Consider the following 7,637-nt stretch of genomic DNA (forward strand, 5'->3'; position numbering starts at 1 on the left):
AAGTTAGCTCTACCAGAACATTCGAAGGTTCACCCAGTTTTCCATGTTAGTTGTGTGCGGAAATGACAAGGCGAAGATGCCAATGTGGTGGACACAAGTGTTCTTGTAGATTTAATTGAGCCTTTGGTGTTACCACACGAGCCAGAACGTATCTTGGATTTTCAAGAGAAGCAAACTCATCACAGAATTAGACAACAGTGTTAAGTGGAAGGATAGACTGGAAGAAGGTTTAACTTGGGAGGACGTTAGTACTCTCAAGACCTGATATCCTATCTTTGTTTTTTAGGACGAAAACTCGTCCAAAAGAGAGGAGTAGTGTCAAGACATGGGTAGGACTAGGGGGAGTCGAGCGGTTCAAGGGAGTCTAGACATGTGTGGACGGACATGGCTATTTTAACCGGCTAGGGTTCCTATAACCGGCGGTTGGGTGGAGAGTTTCCCTATTCTCTTAGTGTGAGATCCCCATGAGACCCCCATGAACCTACTAGAAGAGAATATGGCAACTCTCCACCCAACCGCCGGATATAGGAACCCTAGCCGTCTAAACTAGCCCAGGCCGTCCACACATGTCCGGACTCCCCTGAACTGCCTGACTCCCCCTAGTCCTACCCGTGTCCTGACACTACTCCCCCCTTTTGGAAGAGTTTTCGTCCTCGAAAACAAAGGTATAATATTAGGTCTTAAGAGTACTAATGTCCTCCCAAGTTGAACCTTCTTCCGGTCTATCCTTCCACTTAACTAGACACTGTTGTCTAATTCAATGACAAGTTCGCTTCTCTAGAAAATCTAATATGGGCTCTGGCTCGTGTGGTAACACTAGAGGCTCAATTAAATCTACAAGAACACATGTATCCACTACATTGGTATCTTCTCTTAGTCGTTTTCGCACGCGACTAACATGAAAAACTGGGTGAACCTTGGAATGTTCTGGCAGAGCTAACTTGTAGGCAACTTCACCTACACGCTTAAGTATTGTGAAAGGTCTATAATACCTCTGCAATAGCTTTGGCACTTCGCCCATCCTCAAAGTTTTTGAACTTAGGGGAACCTTGATAAATACTTGGCACCTTGCTCAAATGAGACCACTCTACGGTCTTCATCCGAATAATGCTTGTAATCGGATCTTGGGCCCGTTTAACATTTTCCTAAGAGATTTTCAGCATATCGTGATGATCTTATAGAAAATCGCTCACTTTTTGAATTCTTTCAATAGCTAACCCCACAGCTACTGGAGATCGGGGTTGAAACCCATACATAAGCATGAAAGGACTAAAGCCTGTCGTGACATGCTTCGCACTATTGTAGGCAAATTCTAAAATTGGTAGGTAATCTTCCGAATTCTTTTACTCACATATTCTCTTAGCATATCCTCGAGTACTTGGTTGACCTTTTCTGTCTAACCATCACTCTGGGGGTGGTCAGCAGTGCTCATACTGAGCATTGTGTCCAACCTTTTGAACTGCTGCCAGAAGTGACTATTATACTTTTGGTCTCTATCACTGACTATATTGGTTGGCAGCCCATAAAGTCGATAGATATTCTTAGTGAAAAGTTGAGCTAACTCTGGCATTTTCACTGTGGCTTAAGTCAGAATAAATTGAGACATCTTGGTCAACCTTTCCACTGCAACCCAAATGGCATCATGGCCTCTGCTAGTTGTAGGTAGACCTATAATAAAATCCATAGAGATGCTTTCCCACTTACGATTAGGGATCTCTAATGGTTGTAAACAGCCTGCCTTTCTTAAGACACTCAACCTTATTGACCTGACATTTTCAACAATGCCAAACATATTCTTGGATGTCATTGTGAAGTCCAGGCCAATAGAATTGCCTTCTCACTAAGACATAGGTCTTGCTGATTCCAGGATGACGTGCACTTGGACTATCATGACACTCATAAAGTATTTGGCGCTTAGTGCCAGAATCTGAGAGTTCCTTTGTGTAACAAGTACCCATTATCGATAGAAAAATACTTCCAATATTTAAGCTTGTCCCTAGAAAGAGAAGAGCTAGGTGTGGAACTATCATCTGCACTCGCTCTACTACGAAGTAGGAGGGATCCCTGCTTGTAACTACTTTCCAGACTTGTGCATATGATTGATCATGTTCGCACTTGCCTCTGAGTGAATCTAAGGCGTGCGAGTTGACTTGAGGCATGCGACTTAAGGCATCAGCCCCCACGACATTGTATCGACGCTTGCGCACGACATTGTATCGACGCTTGCGATACCTTAATTGAAAGTCGAATTCTTGGAGGATTTTTGCCCACCAAGCTTTACGACCTTTCAAATTAGTTTGAGTTATCAACCATTTGATACTCTCATGATCAAAGACAATCCCAGACTTAGCACCGTAGAGATAATGTCTCCACTTGCCTAGAGCATAAACGATCACATAAAGCTCATGCTCATACACAGAATAATTCCGCTAAGTTCTATCCAACTTCTTGCTCTCAAAAGCTATCGGTCTTCCTCCTTGTTGAAGAAGCACGACACCAATTGCATGGTCACTAGCATCCTTTCAACCACAAATGGCTATTTAGGATCTACTATTGCCAACACATGTGCAGTAGCTATAGTAACCTTAAGGCAATCGAAACTTTGTTGTTGGTCAGCATCCCAAACAAAGTTGTGATCCTTAGCCTTTAATCGGTCCATCATAGGAATAGCTAACTTAGCATAATCTCAGATGAATTTATGATAGAACCCTGCTAACCCAAGGAAAACCTGTAATTCCTCCAAATTGGTTGGATATGGCCACTTAAGGATTGCCTCTACTTTCATAGGATCCATCTAAATTCCCTCTGCCGAACTTATGTGACCCAAATAATGAATCTCTAAGACAAAAACTCACACGTGCTCTCTTTAGCGTAAAGTGTGTTTTGCCTTAGTAAATCGAACACTAATCTTAAGTGTTACAAATGCTCTTCCTCTCGGGTGCGAATAAAGATCAAAATATCATCAAGAAACAATACAACGAATCAACCAAGATACGGGCGTAAGATGCTATCCATAAGCGTCATAAACATAGTTGGAGCATTAGTTAGACCAAACGGCATAACTAAAAACTCATAATGCCCAAATCTGGTACGAAACGTTATCTTAGGCACATCCTCCGTGTGGATGCGAACTTGATGATAGCGTAACCTTAAGTCAATCTTACTAAAGTATCGTGTACCTTACAGTTGATCAAAAAGCTCATCAACTCTCGCAGACAATAACGGATACTTATTCTTTATGTGATTGCTTTCAAACCATGTTAGTCTATGCATAAATGCATAGACCCATCTTTCTTCTTCACCAATAAAATTGATGATGCCCATGGCGAATTGCTCGGCCTAATGAAGCCCCTGGCGAGGTAGTCAGCAAGCTGACACTCTACACAGCTATGCTATAAAAGCGATTGTTCTCTTAATTTCGTCATTTTCACTTGTGATTACACGTTCTCTTTCATCGATTCCTTGCGCGCTTTTGACTCTTTGACTCCCGACATCGCCTATGGCCCTACGGCATTACAAACAAAGGTGACTGTTGATAGCACACCTTTTCAGCTTGCATTCAACACAATCATGCTAATGCAACACTTGGTTCCGAGCCTCTGAATTGTGAATAAACATAGCCTTAAGGAAAACCCACTCATAGAGAGAGGCTAGTTGCCTTAGAGTAACTGAGTGAACAAAGATTGTGATCTGCTTACAGATTGATGGTTGCAAAACTATAGTGCAAGAAGTAGTGGTTTGATCATCAATTCAAGGATAAGTGTATGGAGGTAGGAGACATGGTGCTAATGTACAGTGTCAAGAACACCAAATAGAAACTTAAGTATAGAGGCCAAGGTCCCTACTAAGTGATAGAGAGCAGTTAAGATAAAGACCCTGAATTAGATTAAGATGGAAGGTTACTTTAATGGTAGCAAGCTAAAGTGCTGCAATATGGACGTCTCATCCAAGACATGCTCCTTCAAATCCACAAGAAAAAAGAGGAAAAACCACAAGCTGACAACAAAAAAGGCAGGCCGTCCTATAAAAGAAGACCCAAAGGGGCCGTAGATTCCCAAGCGTACATTTCTCTATACATGCAATCCTGAAACAGAAACACCCATGGAACTCTCACCTTGAGTTGGAGTTCCCCCAAGAAGAGTATCTAGCGATTTGGGCCATAATGTTTTGTCTTGGGAGATGTAGAACTCATTAGGCCACCCACCTCTCACATCTTTCGTAGTAGTGACCATTACCGTAATAAGCAATTCCCAATCCATGACCGTTGGTTGTTTGAAGTAGAGTTTCTTATTGGATTTAAACCCGCATTATTTTTATGTGGCTCCCATAGGCATGATGAGAGAGAGCATCTTTAGAAGGGGATGGATCGCGGCCCACATATTGAATCATCACCTAGCAAAGAAGGACCATAATGCTCAAGCTTCCTAGCAAAATGGTTATCATACCCTTGGTGGACAAGGTCACCTGGAGAATATCAACTTTCCAAGCCTTATCACCCACCTTAAGTAACCTCTAATACTACACAACACTCTTGCCTCACTGTTTCGAACACCTTCTCCAACCCTATGATGGGAGAACTTCCCAAGCCTCGTCACCCACCTTAAGTAACCTCTAATACTACACAACACTCTTGCCTCACTGTTTTGGACACCTCCAACCCTATGATGGGAGAACTAAAACCTTGCCGAGAGAGACAAAGACCACTCCCCAAACCTCAACCTCAAAAACTCTCCACGGAGGTCACCAAGAAGAAGTGGGTACCCAAGTGTACCCTGGCTAGCTAGAACAAGTACGACACCCATGCTGCAAGGAACAACCACCTTTGGCACAAAGACCAACCATGAGTAAAGATCGTCCAAGTAGGAGCCGCATGTAATACAGTTCTACCCAAACCTTGAGCCGCCCGTTTTAGATCCCTGTCAAGCTGCTAGAAGCCCAAGGTTTCTACGAAGCAGGAATTTTACATTGATGTAATTACTCAAATTTTTTAACGTTATTAATGTGCATAAATAATTCAATAACACACCAATGTCATTGACATAAAAAAATGTTGACTTGCTATGGTTCCCTGTGAAACCTATAAAAACCTGCTTGGCTTTTGCTTTTTCTCACTGGCCCAGTGGGAAATAGCAAAAGCTTGTCGACCCCAACAAGGATATAAATATATCCCTTGTTGAGTCCACTGGGCTCATTTTCACTTTGAGAGAGAGAGAGAGAGAGAGAGAGAGAGAGAGAGAGAGAGAGAGAGAGAGAGAGAGAGTGCACATAGAGAGAGTATAGAGCTACAACACATGTAATTTTTTAAACATTTTATGTTTAGTTTTTATTTTAAGAAACCTAGTAAAAAATCAACGGTGTCGTATTTTCGGCATGTAATATCAGGGACTTTAGAGTCGTATTTGGGCCACCCCGTGCATGGTGTGGTGCTTATCTCTTGGCATTATATCGTAATGTTTAGTTGTATATGTTGTTAGATAAGTATGTCTACCATTTTGACAATTGGTCGTATCACTTGGTCTTTGTTTATCAGAATGAGACACCTTCACTTGTTTGTAAAGTAAGATCGACACACTGGGTCATATTGCTAGGTCATACCATGTCGCCTGTCAGCCATAGGGTGTGGTATATAGGATTCGACTCTAAGTTGTATTGCTCCGCTATTTGGATCATCTCTAGGTTTTATATATAGTGTGTTAGGGTTCGACATTGGGTTGTATTACTCAGCCATCATGTGTCATTCTAGTTCATATTTTATGTGCATGTAAACTTTGACACTGGGTCGTATTACTCGGCTGTAAAATGTGTCATTGTTTCAATTGTATATGAGTTTATACTTCGACATTGGGTCGTATTATTTGTTTGTAAGATGTCGTTGTTTATATTGCGATTAGTATGTATATGTATTCTATGTTGTTTTCCTAACATTTCATATTAAGGTACTTCAAATAAAACAAATGTTCATAAACCATAATGTTAAAATATTCTAACTAGATAAATAATATTACTTTAACCATCACATCTAATCAATCTCTTTTGTCAAAATACACCAACAATCACTAATCTCCATAAGTATTCCAATCTTGTCTATGTATGATTTCTCTAGGTGGACATTCTGATCTCTATTCTTTTTTATGGTCATTATGGAAGTGGATAATCCTTAGTAAAATGCTTTACTTTTAATCTAGGTATATCCTAGGGTAAAGGTTCTAATGTGAGTTATATATCATACATTATTGGATACTAAAATTTCTACTCACTCATGATACGGTATACCATATACAAGTGCTTATAAAAATGCCTTTGTTATTTAAATCTCCAATGGATTTTCAATATCTCAAATACATGAGATCTCTCTCTCTATGGCATACATAATCTATTTTTAGTTGAATGATATATTAAATTTTGATTTGCTATATAAAATATCATCTTTTTTAAATATCTAAGAATTAGGTTTTGTCAATATTCACAATAGCATTGTTATTGTGCATGGTAGGGCATAATGGATCCTGTGACAAAGCGGATGCTTCGTCAAAAACTTTGTTGCATAATTAGTACGCTTGCTGAGAGAGGATGACATCGGAGACTTCATATCGAATGCTGTTGAAGTGGACCGCCCTGTACATGCTCATGAAATAGAAAATCTCTTTTTGTGTTACATGTCTCCTTCAGTTTTGTCTCATGATGATGCTAGTGGTGGTGATTTTAATTCCAATTTGAATATTGAATCTCTCAATTCTGTCATATGTGAACAACATGCTACTGCTATGCATAATAATGAACAAACTAAAATTTTTCCTAAGCTCACTCAACAAGTTTCTAATTCTTTGTAAAATCTTTTGCATGAATTTCATGATGTGTTTCCAAGCGACTTGCCGTCTAGTTTGTCCCCTTATTAGTGTAATGTCCAGTAGGCCATTGAAGTGCTCAAGGATGCTAAATCAATCTCCAAGCCTCCATATCAGCTTATCGCTTTATTGAAGCTAGGGTAGCAGGGTAGCTACATTAAATGATCAATCCACGTGTCAATTTGTGATTGGCTCCACATTTTTACCGTTTCATAGCGTGAACTTCTTATACTTTTTCACGGCCTGAAACGCTAAAGTGGTTCATGTCGTGAAACAGTTTGGTGTTCTTCATGGCGTGAAACATTTTGGGTACTGTAAGATCCCTAATATTACCGCGCAATGAATTCAAGGGTGCTAGCAGTGAAAGTAGCACTTCTTGCAGGGTCCCACACTCGAGGCCTCGCCCACGGATATCCGAACAAGAGACTAATCCATCAGTTCTTTCAAAACCAAACCCCAAAAAACTTCCTTTGCCTGGAGAGCACAGGCGATTCCTCCAGGATAAATTTTTCTCTAACATAGTCAAAAGCCTTAACTAACTGAACTGATCTGACCGAACTCGTAAGTCCCATAGTCAGATCAGGAAAAAGATTGCACTTGGATCATAGAGACCAACGCTTTTTTCCTCATTGAGAGGTACAACCGTTGATTCTTTTCCATAGAACAATTTTTGTCCGGGATTTATTTCATCTATCGTACCATAACAGAATTGAGTCTCAATTTAGGGATCCATCAGTCCAGCCTAACCCCATCCAGTCCCGTGGGTTAGCCATCCGCCCAACCACTATAGTG

The sequence above is a fragment of the Cibotium barometz genome, chromosome 15 (assembly GCF_041138505.1).
Source record: "Cibotium barometz isolate CiBa-2024 chromosome 15, ASM4113850v1, whole genome shotgun sequence".
NCBI lineage: Eukaryota > Viridiplantae > Streptophyta > Polypodiopsida > Cyatheales > Cibotiaceae > Cibotium > Cibotium barometz.